General features: G+C 43.1%; 1 pseudogene; it reads right to left on the bottom strand.

The window, feature by feature from the left end:
* Positions 1-779: 779 nt before the first annotated feature.
* LOC127672067 (calponin-2-like) lies at positions 780-1660 on the bottom strand (annotated as a pseudogene).
* Positions 1661-20166: the final 18506 nt, after the last annotated feature.

Raw genomic sequence — 20166 nt, 5'->3', positions numbered from 1 at the left:
GGTAATTTCTTTCTTAGAAATGGAGGTTTTTTTTGTTTTTTTTTTTAAATTGGTTTTGGTCCACACAGGGAATCTCGAGTTATCTGGCAGCGGAGAAGGAGGAGGAGGAACCCCTATAGGTCACACCCACTTTTGGCAAGGATGAGCACAGCTACCCAAGGCTTACACATGGATAACTGGGACCTTCACATCCCAGAGGAGCCGGGAGGACGGCAGGTGTGGTCATCTCGTTTGGCTTGCCTCAGTTTTCCCACTGGACATGAGAGGGTAAGGTCTGAGGGTCTTGGTAAAGTAATTGTAGTCCCCATAATGGCTGTAGTATTTTAAGGCCTCGTGGACCCCATACTTTTGGGAGAGAACAAGCAAAACACAAAACCCCTTGTTATCTTTGGTTGAAACTGCAATTTCCATGGTTTCATAAACCACAAACCAATGCAGAAGAGGTGAAGAAATGGGAAAACTCTTTAGGGCCAGCATCTCCAACAGCCCACTGAGAAATCCACAGCCTGACTATCCCCTCAAGGACGGCCATGTTCCCTGCCTGGTGGGTCAATCCCGGGAATGAAGCAAAGCATGATGGGTGGGAAGGGGGCATAGATTACACAGGCCTGTCATCCCAGCACTCTAGAAGGTGAGGCAGGAGGATTGAAGTGAGTTCTAGGCCAAAGAAGGCTACAAAGTGAGGCCCAGTTTCAAAAAACAAGACAACCTAAAGAAGACAGAAAAATCCCTGAACCATCAGCGATGATGCCGGGAGCTGGCATGGCACCATGGGGTACTCAGTAGCTGGCTTCCTCCTGGCACTAGGCCAGATACTCAGGGCCCTGACCCTGGCTGTCACACCACCTCCATGGTCAGCTGCTGGACCCTGTGGGCAATACTTAGGGTTGTACATTAGCTGTCCCAGTCTGAAGACCTGGCTGCTCTGCTTGGTGCCCTGCACATAGCCCATCTTCAGGAACATGGAAGAGTTGTCACCCTTGTCGGTGCCCATCTTGGTGTCATAGATGTACCTCTAGGTCCCTGGAGCCATCATGCCCACCTAGCTGGCACACTTCCTGGTACCCATCTGGAGGCTGGTGGTGCAGTGGCCCATGGGAGGCAGGATGTGGTTCTTAGAGTCATAGAGATGTCACCTGGTACTGTAGGCTGCCATGCCAGATTGACTGGCACATTTGTTGGTGCCCATCTGCAGCCCGACGACACTGTGGCTGGCCTTCATGGCCATCATGGTGGCATCATTAAAGTTTCTCTCTTGTTTCTCCGAGTATTTGGCCCAGATGTCCACACCACTCTGCAGCCCCTTGGTCTTGTCTCCTCCCACCAGCACAACAGAGACACTTGAGCCTGCATCATGTTCTCACTCCCAGCCAGGTCACTGGCTTTCAACAGGTCCACAGGGTTCATGCCATAGCTGACTATGGCCTTGGTGAAGTTGGAGAGTTTTTCTAGCTACTACCAGCTCTGCATAGAACAGTTGATCTTGGATACGGAGCCTGGCAGCAGCTGGTTCATGAGTGTGCTTAGGATAACCCCATCTTTCAGACCTTTCTGGAAGTGAGGACCAGGGCCTTTGAGAGTCACATTTGGATAGGAGTCAGTTCTTGACCTCTGCCAAGACCCCATAGCCTGGGCCCTTGTTAAACTGCATGGAACTCATGATGCAGGACCCTGAGGCGGAGCAGAGAGACCCGAGATGTCATTATGAGATGTGGAACCTCCAGAACTGCCATTTCTGTTGCCCATCTGGGCATGAGGCCTACCCCGAAGAGTCATGTGTTTCTCCAGTGAGACTCCGGGGAGCACGGAACACGTTCCCATCACCTTTGGACTTTAGGATCCCATCCGGTGTAGACCCTTCACAGCCCTGTGAATGCTGCTTCAGCCTCTGAGTTCACACAAACTTTGATCATGTGGCTATAGACGGCCCTGTTTCCTTGGCATCCTCCATCCTCTGTGGTTCTGAGACTCTTGGAGATCTGAACAGAGAGCCCAGGTTTCTGTAGCAGGCAATTTATTGACTGAGCCGTCTTCTAAGTGCCCCACCTCGTTCCGAGCCACCACACTGAAGATTCAAAGACATGCTTTGATCTTGGGGATTCAAGAATTGGACCCACAGAAATTGCTCTCCAAAGTACAGAAAATGGTCTCCACGAGAAGCACGTGTGCTTGCATACATTTGCTACCACTGTGGTCACAGACTTTTAGAGCTCTAATATCTGATGGGAGAAAAGGGAACTATAGACACACCCAGGGAATCCACCCCCTGAGGAATGGGATTGTTTCCTCATCTCTGTTCATTGTGTGTTATGTTTACGATTTCTAAAACCTTTTGAAATATGTAGTGAGAAGTTATAACTAGAATCCCTTCAACATATCCAAAAATTTAACAAAATAAATGACCTAACAGTATTGGTAGAGAATGGCCACTATTTGTGTTTGGGCTGGAGTCTGACGCTTATTCACGAAACAAAAAGGCTCTTTAATTACTGTAACATAGACGGTTTCTTTGCTTACTGTGTGTTCAAAGATCTGTGGTCAGACACAGAGGGAGCCACATCAGAGTTAAGGGCAGGCTTACATTGCACTTGTCAATGAACTGAAAAGTATAAGACAACAACATACATTTTTTTCAACATATACATTTTGAACCAACCATTTAGTATCCTTACCTTGTCAAAATGATTTATTAAGAAAGGTTTTCTAAGCATTCCTCACACCCTTCCAAACTTTCCTCTAAAATATGTGTAATTTGGGATCCCATGCTAATGAAGGTTCCAGGTTTTACCTTCAGGAATTCAAAGCATTCCAAGTGAGGAGTGAGTCCCACCTAGATCCTTGCTTCCTTCAAGGGTCTCCTTGGATGTCTATGTCTCTGTGTAGAATTAGAGTTGTGCCTGATTCTTGTGAGAACTTCCGGAGCTAAACAGCACATAAGTAAAAAACTTAAGGTCCTGCCACTGAGCCCTGTTCAGAGAGGCATCATGAAAGTCTTCGGTAGTGATGTGTGGAAAATGCAAAGTGTGTTCATCTTGGGAACTGCAGGATGCCAAGGGCGTCTTGATATTAGATCTTTTCAACTCACTCTCCACTCAAGAGACCTGACATTTTCAAAACCCTGTGCTGGACAAGATTTGGCAAGTAGCACTTGTTAGTTATTTTTCTATTGCTGTGATAAAAACAAACAAAACAAAAAAAGAAAACAAAAACAAAACAACCCCCTCCTAAAAACACCAAAAACCAAACCAACAACAACAGCTGTGACAAGAGCAACTCAAGGAATAAAGAGTTTCCTTTTCAGTTTTGGAGGGATGGAGTCCATCATAATACGGATGGAACAGCAGCTGGAGGAGGAAGATGCCAATCACATTCCATATGCACACAGGAAGCAGAAAATCACAGAGAGAATGCGAAGTGGGGCCGGGCTAAAAGCTAACCCCAGGGATGTCCCCCTCAGCAAGGCTCCGCCTCCAGGCTTCAGAATCTCTCCAAACAGCCCCACCATCTGGGGACCTTACAAGGGCATTTCTCATTCGAGCAACAACATGGCCCTTCAATTAATGTTGTTTTTTAAAAAAAATCCCACCTGCCCATATCTAAACAACTTTCTGTCCTTATAACCCATTATGTCTCAGTTCCTCAATAGCTGTTCTCTACAGATAGTGTGGGTGGTTTGAATATGTTTGACCCATGGGACATGGCACCGCTAGGAGGTGTGGCCTAGTTGAAAGAAGTGTGTCACTGTGTAGGAGGGCTTTGAGGTTTCCTAGGCCTCAAACTCTGCCCACTGTGGAAGCGAGACCCTGCTCCTGGCTGCCGGTGGAAGACAGTATCCTCCTGGCTGCCTCCTGATCAGGTGTAAAACTCTCTCGGCCATGTCTGCCTGGATGCTGCCATGCTTCCCGCCATGATGATAATGGACTGAACCTCTAAAACTGTAAGCCAACCCTAATAAGATGGTTTCCTTTACCAAAATAAAGCCACAAAGTTGGGACATTGGATAGATACAAAACTGCCATCAAATCCCCACAGTCCAGCTACATTTGCCAAACGGTCCATCCCGCTCGCCTAGCAAGAGAGTCAGTTCTGAATTGTAGGCTGTGATCGCTGTCAGGGCTCCCAAGCTCCCTTCAGATAGCAGCAGTTCTTCGCGTCTCTGACTTTTGAAAAGTACAGGACAGTTATTTTGTCACATGACCCTCAAACTGGATCTGTCTGACACTTCCTTGTGATGAGACCCAGGTTACGCATCTTGGTGGGAAATCAAAGCAGCCACATGACGTTCTTACGCTGACATCTTATCAGGTGGCGCACGATTTCAGTTTCTCTTGTTCCTGGTGACGTTTGCTTTGATCACTTGATTAAAGAGGTGCCTGACAGTTTTCTTCAGTTTAAAGTTATTCTTTTCCCTTGTGTTATTGATAAGCAAATCTGTCACCCCTCATCAATCTTTCAGCTTATTCATTAACTTAGATTAGAATGGATGTAGGACTTCTGTAGTCAATTGGTTATAATGCCTTCTTAGCCATATTTACTTATATACTTAAACTTCTAGATCTAGCCAAGAGAACTTGTTTGAGCTGATTTTTGAGTCCCCTAAAAATGTTTCTGTCATTTTCTTAGCGTTCCCTCACTTCAGCACTAGGGAGGCATCTTCTCAGCTCTGAGATCAGACATTTCTCCAAAGAGCACTACTTGATTTCAGTGGAATAATGTTTAGAAGCCAAACTGAGACCCACGTGAACTCACGTGACTGCGATGACCCCTACCCAAGCTCTCGGTGGGTGGAGCTTGAGGCCACATTTGTGTATATATGTGTGCACTCATAACTACACTCATAAATGCGTGTTTGTTTTGTCATGTGTCTGTATGTGTGGAAATGCACTTGTGTTCAGGGGGACATGTGTGACATACGTATGTAAATCAGGGGCCAAACCAAGGCGGCGTGTACTTTGTTTCTGAGACAAGGTCTCTCACTGGCCTGAAGCTCTGCAGGGATGCGGAATGGCTGCCCCCTGGGTCCAGGGATGCGGTCATCACTGCTTCCCCTTTGATGGATTCCAAGGTGGCCCATCACACCTGGCTTTTTAAAAATGAGCTCTGAGAGTCAAACTCAAGTTCTTACTTTGTACAGCAGGCATTTTACCAACTGACCCATCTTCCAGTTCACAAATGCACACACATATCTTTATTTATTCTAAGTGAATTTGTGTACCTTGAAAACCATGAGTTTGTATTAATACCACCAATTCCAAACCAATACCAGTGTGGATTCTAACTTGCCCCAAGTCTATTCTCCTCCACTGTAAATTCCTGATTACTCTCATGATATGGCAAGTCTGCTGCTCCCTGCTCTGCAGGGGACCTCCTTGTCCATCTCTAAGACCTTCTGGGGACTTCGCACCCTGCTGTGGGTCTGAGTGTCCTGAGAATGAGCAGTCTTCTCAGACACAACTTTCTTTTCTTTTCTTTCTTTTTTTCCTGATACAGGGTTTCTCTGTGTAGCTCTGGCTGTCCTGGAACTCACTCTGTAGACCAGGCTGGCCTCGAACTCAGAAATCTGCCTGCCTCTGCCTCCCAAGTGCTGGGATTAAAGGTGTGTGCCACCACTGTCCGGTCAGACACTACTTTCTTTATCACCTTAGGTTCAGAACATCTCTCTGTTCCACCTCATCTTTCAGCATTTGGACCAAATTGTTCAGAAAGAAGAAGGAGAAGCAAAGGAGAGAGTGGAAAGGGAAATGAGGAAGGGGAGAGAAAACAAGAAAAGAAAAATCAGGGAATGCCTGGTGGACTTATTGAAAAATACCATGAAAATGGACTGTGACCAGACCAGAAAGATGTGTTCCAACAGACACACAGACACATGACCAGGTCAGGAGAGAGAGAGAGAGAGAGAGAGAGAGAGAGAGAGAGAGAGAGAGAGAGAAACTCACACACACACACACACAGAGATTCTCTAGTCTCTCACCTATAAAATGTACATCTTTTTGATGAATTTATTAGTTTATTTCCACAGGCACATAGGTTTTAAGAAATAACAAGAGATGAGCTCTATATGTCCTTTACTAGGATATTGATGCAATTGGTATAGAGACCATTTCTGTTGGTACACAGTCCCTCAGGTTTCACTTTCTAAGCCAAATCCAGTGCTTTGTGTCCCCAGCCCTTCCATCATCCCTGGCAACCAAAAATCTGTCCTCCATTTCCCAAATCCCACCGATTCTAGAACATCATGGCTCTGCCCTCTGCAACTTTGGAATGGACTTTTTCTCTCAGAGTAACTCATCTGAGATCCTCTGGTGGAGCATTTATCAGTTCTTTGCTCCTTTTATTTTCTCTCTTTTTTTTTTTTAAATCTTTTTTTGTAGGTATGATTATAAATGCTTAATAAGATTTAACTGAAACTAGAGAGGTTGAGAATATAGAATTATAATAAGGTTTGGGAAATATTTTGTTACATTATTACAACTCAGGTTTAGAGTTCTCAAATGAAGGCTAGGTATTTCTTCTTTTGAAGTTGTTATTCCTTTTTGTGTGTATATATATATACATATAATATATAATATTATATATAATATATAATATATTAATATATATTCTCTATTCTTTGTTTACATTCCAAATGCTTTCCCCTTTCCCAGTTCCCCCCACCCATATGTCCCATAAGTCCTCTTCTCTCCATCCATTCTCCAATCATTCCCTCCCCCCCCCCCCTTTTCTCTGTCCCGGTACTCCCCTACAATGCTGGATCAAGCCTTTCCAGGATCAGGGCCCTCTTCTTCCTTCTTCACAGGAATCATTTGATATGCTAATTGTGTCTTCAGTATTCAGAGCTTCTGGGCTAATTAATATCCACTTACCAATGATTGCATTCCATGTGTATTCTTTTGCAATTGGGTTACCTCGCTTAGGATGATATTTTCTAGTTCCAGCCATTTGCCTAAAAAAATTCATGAATTCATTGTTTTTAATTGCTGAGTACTATTCCATTGTGTAAATATACCACATTTTCTGTATCCATTCCTCCACTGAGGGGCATCTGGGTTCTTTCCAGCTTCTGGCTATTATAAATAGGGCTGCTATGAACATAGTGGAGCATGTGTCCTTATTGCAAGCTGGGGAATCCTCTGGATATATACCCAGGAGAGTTATAGCAGGGTCCTCCAGAAGTACCATGTCCAGTTTTCTGAGGAACCGCCAGACTGATTTCCATAGTGGTTGTACCATCTTACAATCCCACTAGCAGTGGAAGAGTGTTCCTCTTTCTCCACATCCTCACCAACACCTGCTGTCTCCTGAGTTTTTAACCTTAGCCATTCTGACTGGTGTGAGGTGAAACTCAGGGTTGTTTTGATTTGCATTTCTCTAATGACTAATGATGTTGAGCATTTCTTAAGGTGCTTCTCAGCCATCCAAATTTCTTCAGGTGAAAATTCTTTGTTTAGATCTGTACCCCATTTTTAATAGGGTTATTTGGTTCCCTGGGGTCTAACTTCTTGAGTTCTTTGTACATATTGGATATTAGCCCTCTATTGGATGTAGGGTTGGTGAAGATCTGTTCCCAATTTGTTGATTGCTGTGTTGTCCTTTTGACAGTGTTAATCTTTTTTTTTTTTGAGTATCTTCTTCATTCACATTCCCAATGGTAAAACCTTTCCCAATATTCCCCCTCCCAAAAGGCCCCCTCCCCAACGATTCCCTACCCCTCCTCCCACCCCTGCCTCCATGTATATGCCCTTCTACCTGACACACTCCCACCTCCCACCTCCCACATCCCCCCTCCCCCATCCGTTTCCCTTTGTTGGGGCATCTATTGAGCCTTTACCTGACCAAGGACCACTCCTCCCACTGATGCCCAACAAGGCATTCCTCTGCCACATTTTGGCTGTAACCATGTGTACCCCTTGGTTGATGGTTCAGTCCCTGGGAGTCTTGGGGTGTCTGGGTATCAGAAGTCATTGTTCTTCCCATGAGGCTATATACCCCTCTGGACCACCCTCCAGATCCTCCGTTGGGACCCCAAGCTCAGTCCAATAGTTGGTTGCTAGTTTCTGCCTCTGTATTTGTAAGGCTCTGGCAGGGCCCCTCTGGAGACAGCCATGGCATGCTCCTTTTGGTACACGCTTCCTTTTGGTACACTCGTTGTAGTGTCAGGGTTTGGTGACTGTTTATAAGATGAATCCCCAGGTAGGGCACTCGCTGGATGGTCTTTACTTCAGACTCTGCTCCACACATTGCATTCCTTGTTGCTCCTGTGAGTATTTTATTCTCATTGTTCAGAATATAATTTACAATGTAAATAAAAAACTATTTGCCAGTTAATGGGCATCTATGTTGGTTCCAGTTTGTATCTAAAACTGATATTTCCATCAACATTTACATACAATTTTTGTGTAAGTGCTGTTCTTGTGTAAGTGCTGTTTTTGTGGGGCTTAATATCCAGAAATGCAACCCTTGACTATGAGAGGTTTCATGTCATTGTGGCATCACCAGTGTGGGCTATTGCCACTTTCTAAAATATTTGCCATCGTGTTAAGTTTGTACTGCTATTGCAATGTAGTAAGAAACTTCATTTCCCTAGTGGCTAATGATATGTAACATCTTTTATATTTTATGTATTTTCTTTTATAAACTATCTCTTTTTTCTTTTGCCCATACTTATACAGCTAGATAATTTCTTGTTTCTTTTTATTTTATTTTACTTTTATTGTAATGTTTTGAGAGTTCTCAACATATGCTAGATAGTAATCTTCTGTTTGGTATCTGGTTTGCAGATATTTTCTTCCAGTTTGTAGCTTGCTTTTCAATTTCTTTAACAAGGTTATTCAAGGGGGGAAAAAGCTTAAATTTTAATGAAATCAATTTTTTTTTTTTACTTTCACAGATTATGCTATTGACTGAGTCAAATACGTCTTTTCTGCCTCTAAGTCTTAAAGATTTCTATCCTAGGTGTATTTGTAAGTCTTAAGAGTTTTGCATTTTACATTTATGTCTGTGATCCCTTTTGAAGTAATTTGCATATAAGGGCTAAGTCAGGGTGTGTTTTGTTCATGCATGCCTGCTTGCTGCAGCAGCGTCCACAGACAAGGCTAGCCCTTATTCACTGGATGCTTTGCACGCTAGTCATCCATCATTTGAAGCTGTAGTGTACACACTGTGTGATGGTTTGTATATGCTTGGCTCAGGGAGTGGTACTATGAGGAGGTGTGACCTTGTTGGAGTAGATGTGTCACTGTGGGCGTGGCCTTTAAGAACTTCATCCTTGCTGCCTGGGTCTTCTAGCTGACTTCCACACAAGAAGTGAAACTCTCAGCTAACCCAGCCCCACATCTGCCTGGACCCTAGGATGTTCCCACCTTGATGGACTGAATCTCTGAACTTATAAGCCAGCCCCGATTAAATGTTAGAAAAGTTCCCTTGTTCATGGTATCTCTTCACAGTGGTAAAACCCTAGCAAAGACAACCTGTTTCTCAGCACTTGGGAGACTGTGGCAGAAGAATCATGTGTTCAAAGCCAGCCTAAGACTCACAGTGAGATTCTATCTTTAGAAACAGCACAGATCAGTATGGTGTATTCTTGTGGCTGTCCATTCTGTCCTGTCTTCCACACAGTGAGCGACCCCACCCCCAATGCTGCCTCCTTTTCCTGTCTTACACACAGTGAGTGACCCCACCCCCAATGCTGCTGCCTTCTTTGTTGTAACTGTGCAGAGTTTTGAAATTGCTTTCTTGCCATTTTCTCCCCTTTCAAAGTTGTTCCAGCTATCCCAGTTTCTTGCCTTTCCAGAAAGTTTTTAAAATAGATTATTAAAAGTCTCTCTGTGAGTTTGATAACTATTAAACTAAAGCCATGTGTTCCTTGACTATATTAGGTTTCTCCATTCACTAGTTTTTTTTCAAAGTTTAATAGATGCCACCAATGTCCTATTCATGTTTGTTAGATTTATACCTCATATCTATTTTTGTTTTTAACAATTATAAATGATATCACGCACTTAATTTCAGTGCCCATGTGTCCACTGCCAATGGAGAGCTACAGATGGCTTTTGTATATTTATCTTATATCCTGCAATCTTGGTAAAATTGCCTTTTACTTTATGAGGATTTTAAACATTATTCTTGAGTTTTCTATTATTCTTGAGAACAGTCATGTTCTCTGAAAAGGGAGATGCTTTTACTTCTTTTCAAAACCTTATTTCCTTTTCTTGCTTTTGGCACTAGTTGAACATCCCGATATTGTGTTGATCATGTGTGGTGGTAGAAAAACTTAGTCATTTGTTCCCTGCCTCAGGAGAAGGTATCCAACCTTTTAACATTCTATTCAGTTTTACCTAAGGTGTTTTTTTTTTTAGTCTCACCTTTTAGTGTGTGTGTATGTATGTGTGTATATGTGTGTGTGTGTGTGTGTGTGCACGCGCGCGCGCATGCTTGCCACTTTTGTGGGTATGCCTTAAAGGCCAGAAGAAGATATTGGATTGTCAGACACTGGAAATACAAGCAGTTGTGAAGCACCAAGCCTGGGTGCCAGAACCAAGTTCAGGTCCTTTGGAAGAACAGCAAATGCTCTTCATGCTAAGCTCTCTCTCTCTAGCCTCCAGGGTGCTTTTTTTTTTTTTTTTTTTTTTTTTTTTTTTTTTTTTGTAGATACTCTTTATAAAGTTGGGAAACTTCCATTCTATTCTGGTTTAGTCCAGTCTAGTCTATTCTTCTCCTTGTTGAGACCTGTTATCAGCAAGAAGTGTTGAATTGTGCCCAATGCTTTCTCTATAATTGATATGTTTATGTGAGTCCTCTCTTTAGGCTGTTAGTATGATGAATTGTTCTGATTGTTTTTCAAATACTGAACCAGCTTCAAATTCATAAAATAAATCATACTTAGCAAAGACACATAATTCTTATGAGCTGCTAAGTTCTATTTACTACTATTTTGCTAAAGATTTTATATCTATATTAATGAAAAATATCTGTCTACAGGGCTTTTATTTTTTGCTTTTTGGTGTCTTTTATATTTTGATATCAGGAAAAGTTTAGCTTCAGAAAATGACTTGGTAGTAATTCCTTTTATAATTTTGTTTTCTGAAAAATATTTTGGGAGAGGGAGTTGACCCTTTCAGCATTACACACCATTGCTTCCTGCTTGGGGTAATTTACTTTTGCTGAAATTGAGTTTTCCAATCTTAACATAACTCTTCTTCTTTTTATTGATATTTGCATGATTTATATGGTATACCTTTCCACTTTCTACCCTACTTAATATTTGAACTATATTTCTCAGAGAACACACAGGGTTGAGTCATGGTTTTTATTTTATTTTGCCAATTTCCATCTTTTAATTGCTAAATTTAGACCGTATACATTTATTATAACTACTTATATGTTAAAATTGTCTTTCCATCTTATTTTGCTTTTTAAGGATTTTCTTTTAGTTTTAATGATATATAAATGCCTGTGTGTGAGTTTGTGATTGTTGAGTGCAGATGCCTGTGAGAGCCAGAGTGGGGGCCGGGTTCCCGAGAGCTGGAGTTACCGGAGCTGGTGAGCCCCTGACAGATGTGGTGCTGTGGACTGAACACAGGTCCCCTCCAAGAGCAGCGCGTGCTCTCACTGGCTGAGCCATCTCCAGCCACTCACTTCACTTTTGTTGCCGTTTTCTGCTTGTTCTCTCTGGTATTTTTATATCATTATTTCTTTCTGGGTTTCTTATTGCTGTTCTATAGGCTAGTTGGACGTGTTTTAAATTTTTAGAAGTTTTGGAATATGACTCTAGATTTTTCGTGGTTATTTTGGTTGTGACATACTATATTAACTCATCAATTTCCCAGTACCATCATTTTACCAATTTCAATTAATATAACAATCTTATCTTTATTTAGATTTCTTTATGTCCTTTGCTTAATATAATTGTCTTGGGTAGTATTTTTTCTGCATGTACATATATGTATTATATACATATTATATAATCTATAATTATATATGTATAATATATAGAATACATATAAATATAATATATAATTATATATAATATATGGCATATGACCTATTATCTATTATACTATATATGCTATATATAGAAGCTAATATATGTATATATTCATAAATACACATATACATACATATATATTGCCAACCATGTTTTTTCTCTCTTCTAGGTGTTCTAATCCCTTTCTACTATCATGGCCTTTTTGTTAGGAGACATTCTGGATTGGTATGTTTTATAATGTCCAGCTTTACTTAGCAAAAGCAATCAGGAAAAATATGTTCACCTCAAGCGTATGCAGACAGAAGTTTCAAGACCTACATTTTAACTTCTCTGAGCTGTTTGTCAGCTGCTATTGGTCAGACTGCAGTCACACATAGCATACGTAGTTGTTTATGTCTCTGCAGGCACTCATGTGATCATAGGGCTTTGTTTCATGTTTGTGTTTGTGCTTTGAGACAAGGTCTCACTGTGCAGCCCTGGCTGTCCTGGAGCTCACTGTGTACAGAACTCACAGAGATCCACCTGCCTCTAGCTCCTGAGGGTTGCAATCCAAGGCATGCGCCACCATGCCCAGCTGATCAAAAGTTTGTGTAGTGGGTCATTTTAGAGGAGGACAGGATCTCATGTAGCCCATGCTGGCCTCAAACTTACTATGTTGCAGAGGATGCTCTTGAGCGCTAGGCTTGCGTGCAGGTGTACACTACCACACCCAGTTTATTTGATATTGGTCCAGGGCTTTCTGAGTGCTAGAAAGCATTTTACCAACTGAGCTACATCTCTAGAAGCTATAATTTGTCATTTTTACTGGGTCAAGTGCATTGTATGATCAAAATCTTAAGTTTTGGGGGGAAAGAAAATGACAGGCGTACCAGATTGTCTCACAGAAGCTTGAAGGAAGGATTATTTCTCCTGGGTTAGAGGGAGATGCTCAGAGGAGCTCAGAGGAGAGAAGGAAGCAGAAATGATTAAATGTCATCTGCATAGTCTTCCACAAACTCCAAACAATTTACCCAGGGAATTCAGGTTTTATATATATGAATTCATGAATAAATCAATGCCCTGTTATTTAATTTTCTTCATTCTTTTTCCTAGCAGTGCAGAAAATGATATATTTGTATTATTTTAAAATTTTATTTTATTTTTAATTTTGTATACACATGTGTATGTGGTTATATGCATATGAATGCAGGTACCTATGGAAGCCAGGAAGTATAGTCCCTTGGGGCTGGAGCTACAAGTAGTTTTGAGCCCCCTCGACATGGGTGATGGGAATCAATACCGCATCCTCTGAAAGAGCTGTATACCCTCTTGACCACCCGACCAGCATCATACAGCCCAGTGAAAATATATTCTGTGATGCATTTTAAATTTATTTTACTACTTTATGTTTGCAATATATTCCTGGGATCTTTTAAATTTTCATTTCTATTACTGTGCACCTCTCACAATACATCTCCCTTTTAAAATATTTCTTTTTATTTTATATGTTAAGTGTACCTGCGTGTATGTCTTTGCACCACACTCATGAGTGCTGCCCTCTGTGGGCAGAAAGGACATTGGATCCCTGGGGCTGAAGTCATGGTTTGTCATGTGCTGTCATTTGGGTGCTGTGAGTCAAACCAAGGTTTTCTGGAAGAGCAGTGTTCTGAATTGATGAACCCTCTCTCCAGACTCCAACATTTATCCTCTTAACAATTTTCAGTGTGCAATCAGTAGCCTGAAGTGTGCCCACTTGCTAACAACTGTTCCCACTCTCCATCTCCAGGACTTCTTATCGTCCCCAAGAAGAACTCTGTGTCCACCAACCAGCCCTCCTTATTCTGTCCCTGTAGCCTGGAACTGCTTAGATATCACATAAAGCTGAAATTGTATGATATTTATTGCATTGTAACTGCCTTATTTCCCTGAGTATATCTTCAAGGTTGACGTGTGTTATTAGCATGTCTTTTTTAAAGATGGCCTAACATTGATGCTGTTGTTAGTCACTTGCTGATGGACATTGGGGTGGTCTCTGCCTCTTAGGTATTGTGTGCTGTGCTGCTATGCACATGTTGAGGTGGTCTCTGCATGTTAGTTATTGTGTGCTGCGCTGCTATGCACATGTTGGGGGGGTCTCTGCCTCTTAGGTATTGTGTGCTGCACTGCTGTGCACATGTTGAGGTGGTCTCTGCATTTTAGTTATTGTGTGCTGCGCTGCTATGCACATGTTGGGGTGGTCTCTGCATGTTAGTTATTGTGTGCTGCGCTGCTATGCACATGTTGAGGTGGTCTCTACATGTTAGTTATTGTGTGCTGCACTGCTATGCATATGTTGGGGGGGGTCTCTGCATGTTAGTTATTGTGTGCTGCACTGCTATGCACATGTTGAGGTGGTCTCTACATGTTAGTTATTGTGTGCTGCGCTGCTATGCATATGTTGGGGGAGTCTCTGCATGTTAGTTATTGTGTGCTGCGCTGCTATGCACATGTTGGGGTGGTTTCTACATGTTAGTTATTGTGTGCTGCGCTGCTATGCACATGTTGGGGGGTCTCTGCATGTTAGTTATTGTGTGCTGCGCTGCTATGCACATGTTGGGGGGGGGTCTCTACATGCTAGTTACTGTGTGCTGCGCTGCTATGCACATGTTGGGGTGGTCTCTGCATGCTAGTTATTGTGTGCTGCGCTGCTATGCACATGTTGGGGTGATCTCTGCATGTTAGGTATTGTGTGCTGCACTGCTACGCACATGTTGGGGTGATCTCTGCATGTTAGTTATTGTGTGCTGTGCTGCTATGAACATATCCATGCTTCAGTCCATGCTCTTAAGTGGAATTTCTGGATCGTATCAACTGAGATTGAGTGAAATCCAGTGCTTAAAAATAAACAGTTGGGCAGTGGTGGCACCAGCCTTTAAGTTTAGAATTAGAAAAGAACAGGTAGGCAGATCTCTTAGAGTCCAAGGCCAGCCTGGTCTACGAAGCAAATGCCAGAGCAGCTAGAACTACACAGAACAACCCCGTCTAGAAACAAATACACATAAAGCCAACCAACCAACCAACCAAATAAAAAACTACCCTAGAGGGTTATAAATGAATTCACATGCTTGGGACACTCAATACACTGCATGCTCTACAATAACTTCCCTGTAAATGCTAATTTTATTATTACATAGCAAGAGACATCTTTCTGGGCCTTAGAAGAGGGTCAAGAGATTCAAAGCGCACATTCATGAATAGCTTAAATGTGCCAATGGCCATGGAAGTCCATGGGACACATAAGATTCCTCTAGAAAGGGAGAATGAAAGTTACAGGGCAGGAGACAGAGTCCAAGAAGAGAAGAGCAGAGCTAGCTTTGGAGGTGGGGTCCAGATCATAGCAAAGTTCCAGAGAATAGAGATCTGGGGAGGCAGAGACCTACGTTGGTGGCCATTAAAATTAAAGAAGCATGAGGTGAGGTGCTTACTGTGTGCTTGCACGGACGCTCAACCACAGTGACAAGAAGCAATGGATAGAAAGGTAACAAACAGGAATCCCCTCAGAGTCAGGAGGATTACTTGGCATCTGGAGGACTGTGCCAGGTAAAGGCATATTGTCGTCATCAACAAATGAATCTGCGAAGTCTTGGAAGGTTTATGGACATAGTAGACTAAACACTTTGCAGTGACAAACAGCCTTGCCTGGAGTCTTCATTCTGATGCTAAATAAGTTTCCTGTTAACACTATCCTGATGGAGAATTATGGATTAAACTGAGTAAATATTTCTACATATCTGGTTTAGATAGTTCAAAAATCCATATAATTAATGTCTTGAATTATTTCCTGTATTAATGTGGAATTCAACAAATATTCCAGTAGCTCAACAAAATCAACAACCAGATTTGCCTGGTTGGAAGAATATATTTACTTATTAATAACAATACCAGATAGCAGCTTGACTTTATAGCTGATATTTAAAATCACATGAAATAATTTACAGATAACTTTTGAAGGTCTGGGACCATTCTATGCTTTTATAATGCCTTGCCTTTTTGCAAACCAAAACAATTCTAGGCCAGCAGAAAGGTAATAAGTCAGTTAGACAAGTCGTAAATTAACTCCAAACAGCAAAGCCAAATATTCAAACTCAACTTCAGAAATGATCCTCTTGGCTCAGACATCAATAAATGGAGAAATGGCAGCAGGTTAATCCTTCAGTTGTTGTAGGCCAAGGATAGAGATGTGGTCCTGATTATTCCCGGAAGAATAAAAAAAAAAAAAAAAACAGAAAGATGCTTGAGTCGGGTATTCATAATAAATAAAGAAGTGGCGAGGGCCTGGTCATCAGAATGAGGACAAATTAAATTACAGCATGAGGACCGGAGCAATAATTTAAAGAAATCCATTATTGATGAGAATAATCACAGCTACTCGATGCGTACCGAGAGCTGGAGAAGGAGGGGGAGGCAGCAGCCGTGCCTGAACCCTCTTCATAAGAAAGCAGTAGTTGTCGGAGAGACTGGAGGCCAAACTCTGAGGACTCCGGCTATTAGACACCTTCAGCATCATGAGAAAGATGGTCAAAAGAGAGATGTTTGCCTCACTAAAACGTGTCATGGGAAATAAAAATCGAATGTGACACTCGATGTAATAAACGACTAGGGAAGGAGAACCATTAAAGTCCCATATTTTACACATTATAGGAACGGCCTCGGAGTAGGGAGCGTCCCCGCTCCTACAAGAGCCATCGAGGAGCTACTAAAAAATAATTATCGGCCATGTGGAAATGAAAACACTTTTTACTAAGAATTTCTTTTTTGAAAGATGAAAAGGCAAAGGAGTCAACTCTGGAGCTTTTAAAGCAATATTGAACTCAATAAATACAAGTAATAAGACTAATGCCTTAGACTGCATTATGGTCAGTTAGGGGAAAGAAGACAGGGAAGGCTGAAGACAGGGAGGCAAGGAGAGGACATGGGTTTCGCCTACCTGCTGTGGCTCTGCAAACCTGTTCAGCCCCGCACGTGGGTTCCCGATCGGCCGACAGACAGCCTGAACAGCCCACACACGGCCACCTGGTAGCTCACTACCTTACAGCTTCCACAGACCCCTCAGGAGCCTTTGACTCTGGAGTAACCTCTAGCGAGCAGGACTAAACCTCTAAGGAGCAGCACTACCTTTTATTTTCCTGAGAAATTTAAATTAATTAATTAAGCGTAAGCACGCCCCGTATAATCCTGCCCTCTGCATACCTCACCTCTTCCTCAAGCCTCCCTTTCTGTTCCACTTCAAGGAGGGCGGTATCCATCCATCCCCATGATTACACCTAGACACGTCCTCCTTCATCAAGGGATGTTCCTCTAAGGCCCTAACCAGTCGACCTGTTCTTCTCGTTCTAAATACTCCAGTTATGAAATAGAGGCAAGACGCTGTGGTCCAGATGTTCATATTTTGGAAGCCTAACTCCCAATGTGACTGATAGTTTTGAGATAGGCGTCCTGGTCACGTGGATGAGATGCCAGTCCACTACAGTGGAGGGAGCTGGTGTGTTGTCTCTCCCGTGTGAGAACACAGCAAAGCCACAACCTAGTAAACAGGGCGGCCCTATCTCAGTCTTCCCTCTGCTGGCAACTTGGTCTAAAACGTCCCAGCACCCAGAACTGTGAGCAATAAATTTGCGTTGTTTATAAATGCCCTGTCATAAGGTATTTTGCTATGGCGTTCTGAAGGGACTAAAATCTAGCAAATAAAAAAAACTTACATTTTGAATTTTTAAAATGTTCTCATATGATTTCCTTCGACCCCTCACAACCCACCTACGAAACAGATGCAAATATTTCCTCCTTCTGCCTTTCAGGGGTGAGGTGAGCCAGCGGTGCTTGCACAGTGCAGGGCTCAGTGGAACTAGCAGCTTCAAGCCCTGTACACCCGGGGCTGCCACTTCCTTGTAATCACTGGAACACACACACAGAGCTTCCCACATGCAGACCACACTTTCCCAGCTGTGTTACGGGATATTTAAACACTCAGCCCCACTGCCCTCCCGAGGTTGATGTTGGGTCACATCCAGCCAGGGGTGACATTGTGCATGAATCTTCACAGGAGCAATGACTTGTCTGAGGCTGAGCATTGTAGGGTGGCCGGTTTGCCCTGCGCTGCCTTGCTTGTAGTATCCCCAATACTGAACAAAGCAATGGCCAGTGCTTTTAAGAAAACACTGACCTGAAGCTCTGCCTGTGCCCATCAAGGGTGCTGTCCACCTTGCCTTTATCACTGCGTGTCACCAAGTCCCCCTGTACACACTTATTGAGTCTGTACTAAAGTCAGAGCCACATAGTAGATGCTGATATGCAAGGATGGACAATAAATCTCCCTACTCTCAAGTTGCTTACCATCACATGGGGAAGATCATATACACTCAGATGAGCACAGTGCAAAGTAATTTATTTTTAAAACTAAACTAAGTTATCCTCTGACCTCTGGGTGTGCATCATGTAGACAACGAAATGTGTGTAATTGCATGTGTGTAGGCTCTCTCTACACACACAATGCACATGCACATGCACTTTAATTATTTTAAGTAACAATTTCACATTTTTAAGTTTATGCTATTCTCCTTTGGGGATGGGGGAGTGAGGGCACTCCAATGTGGCAATCAGAACACAACACTGCCAAGTTTGTTCTCTCTTTCCACCTTTATGTGGGCTCCAGAGGCCAAACTCACGTTGTCAGGTTCATGTAACCAGTGCCTTTACCCACAGTGCTGTCCAAGTGGTACCTTAAAATGATTCATTTTAAACAGACACACACAACTTGAATCTTGTAAGGAAGGAATGGAGTCTCTGGAAGGAAAGTGCAACCACCAGAATCTAGGGTAAAGGCAAGGACCAATGGAAGTGGGAAGCTGAGTTGTTGAATTGGCGCCTAGATGCGACAAGACAGCAATGCAGGTGGCACAGCACCGGTGAGGGGGGAGTGTAGGAAAGAGGCAGCCAACCTTCTAACAGCAAGCCAGAGGCCTTGAACTTCCTATCATAAATCAGTGACTAGTACCAGCTGACTGTTCCCACCATGGCTATTAGAACAGAATGATGGACTGAATGAATAAGTCAACAGCACACAATGGACAAGTGACAACCATTAGGACCAGAAGGCACATCTCCATAGAGATCCCCCCCAAAAAATTCAAAACCCTTCCCAGTGGGCGGTGTTTCTGGGTCCTGGCTTTCAAAAGCGAATCAGAGCACAGCTCACCACTCTCTGAGGCTGGGAAGCAAAGTCCCAGGGTAGAGGCCTTCACCTCTCAGAACAATCACACTTGGTGGTTGAATTTCGGTGGTTGTCATCTTGTCCCTGGATTCCGTCCTCAGAAGGAAGCCTTCTTAAGAACAGGGAAGAAAGACCAGCCTTGTATTCCCTGCTGTGGCTCTAAAATGTCTCCCTACCCTCTGCTTCGCTTTCTTGACTGCCTGGGATGAAAGTGAGTATGGTGTGGAAGCCATGAACGAGCACATACAGAGGGGAGCTGATGGAAGAGGGAAGCACAGTGCTCTCCTGGCTGAAGGAGGAGTGTGTTGTTGTCAAGGAGGAGGCATGGGAGCAAGGGGCATGAACATTTGGAGCGTCTTTGTCTTACCGGGAAGAAGGCCAGTGACTGTGACTTCTGAAGACCCCACTCAAGGCTGGAGGTTGGAATGTCAGGTGAGCTTGTCAGAGAACTGAAGATAAGATGAGTGAAGGAAAAGCCCCCACTTTCGGGTTGGTCAATTATTTATCTCTGTGTAACACTTCACCCCGCAATCTGGGGCATCAACTTACCAAGACTCAACATACTCATCCTGAGTCCCTGAGCTTTCTCTTCCTCACACTCCTGCAGGGTTGTTTGTTTGTTTGTTTTATTGAGGCACTGATTTCTTCAGTGTCACTATTAAAGTCTCTGCTGGTGCAGCAACCTGGTGGCAGACCGTTCTCTCCCCACAGACCTCTCTGGTGTCCAGTCGGGGCTTCCTCACAGGACTGTCACCTGGACTCTGAGTCCCCAGAAAGGAAGCAAGGGCTCCAGCCAATCTCATCTCCACTGAAGGCCAATCCAGATATCTACAGAAGAGAAACAAATCATAATACTCCACCCCTCCCAGTGTGTGTGTGTGTGTGTACATGTGTGCGTGTGTGCTGTAACTCTAACCAAGTATGTGAAAGACCTGAATGACAAGAATAATTCTCAAAT

The sequence above is a fragment of the Apodemus sylvaticus genome, chromosome 21 (genome assembly GCF_947179515.1).
Source record: "Apodemus sylvaticus chromosome 21, mApoSyl1.1, whole genome shotgun sequence".
Classification (NCBI taxonomy): domain Eukaryota; kingdom Metazoa; phylum Chordata; class Mammalia; order Rodentia; family Muridae; genus Apodemus; species Apodemus sylvaticus.
Note: the sequence above shows the minus strand (reverse complement) of the source record. Positions and strands in the feature narration are given on the sequence as shown.